The sequence below is a fragment of the Otolemur garnettii genome, unplaced genomic scaffold (assembly GCF_000181295.1).
Source record: "Otolemur garnettii isolate 467f Iridium unplaced genomic scaffold, OtoGar3 scaffold00223, whole genome shotgun sequence".
In the NCBI taxonomy this organism is placed as follows: Eukaryota; Metazoa; Chordata; class Mammalia; order Primates; family Galagidae; genus Otolemur; species Otolemur garnettii.
The window spans coordinates 440,271-441,285 of NW_003852618.1; positions in this window are offsets into that span (position 1 = coordinate 440,271).

The window sequence follows — 1,015 nt, forward strand, 5'->3', positions numbered from 1 at the left end:
TTTTTTTTATGTTTTGGAAAAGGTTGAGTAATATAGGTACTAGTTCTTCATTAAAGATTTGGTAGAATTCTGATGTGAAGCCATCTGGTCTTGGGCTTTTCTTTTTAGGGAGATTTTGTATAGTTGATGCTATTTCAGAACTTGATATAGGCCAGTTCAACATTTCCACTTCATTCTAGTTAAGTCTTGGGAGGTGGCATGTTTCCATGTATTGGTCGATTTCCTTCAGATTGTCATATTTCTGGGAATAAAGTTTTCTGTAATATTCATTAAGGATTTTTTTAATTTCTAAGAGATCTCTTGTTATTTCATCTTTACCATTTCTGATTGACAAGATTAGAGATTTTATTCTTTTTTTTTTTTGGTTAGGTTCGTCAAAGGTTTATATATTTTATTGACTTTTTCAAAAAACCAACTTTTTGATTTATTGATCTGTTATGTAATCCTTTTGTTTTCAATTTCATTTAATTCTGCTGTAATTTTGATTATTTCCTTTCTTCTGCTAGATTTAGGATTGGAATGTTCTTCCTTTTCCAGCTGCTTGAGATGTCCCATTAAGATGTTAACTTCCTCTCTTTCTGTTTTCTTGAGGAAGGCTTGCAATGCTATAAATTTCCCTCTTAGGACTGCCTTTGCGGTATCCCAGAGGTTCTGATAACTCGTATCTTCATTATGGTAATTTCCTTCTTGATCTTGTCTCTGACCCATCTATCATTCAGCATAAAGTTATTTAGCTTACATGTTTTTGTATGAGTATGCAGATTCCTGTTGTTACTAAGTTCAAATTTTATTCCATGATGGTCCGAGAAGATGCATGGAATAATTTCTATTCTTTTAAATTTGCTGAAGTTAGACTTGTGACCTAAGATGTGATTGATTTTGGAGTATGTTCCATGGACTGATGAGAAAAATGTGTATTCAGTTTTGTTAGGATGAAATGTTCTGTAGATGTCTGTTAAATCCAAAAGTTGAATAGTGAAATTTAAATCTAAAATTTCTTTGCTAAGCTTCTTAT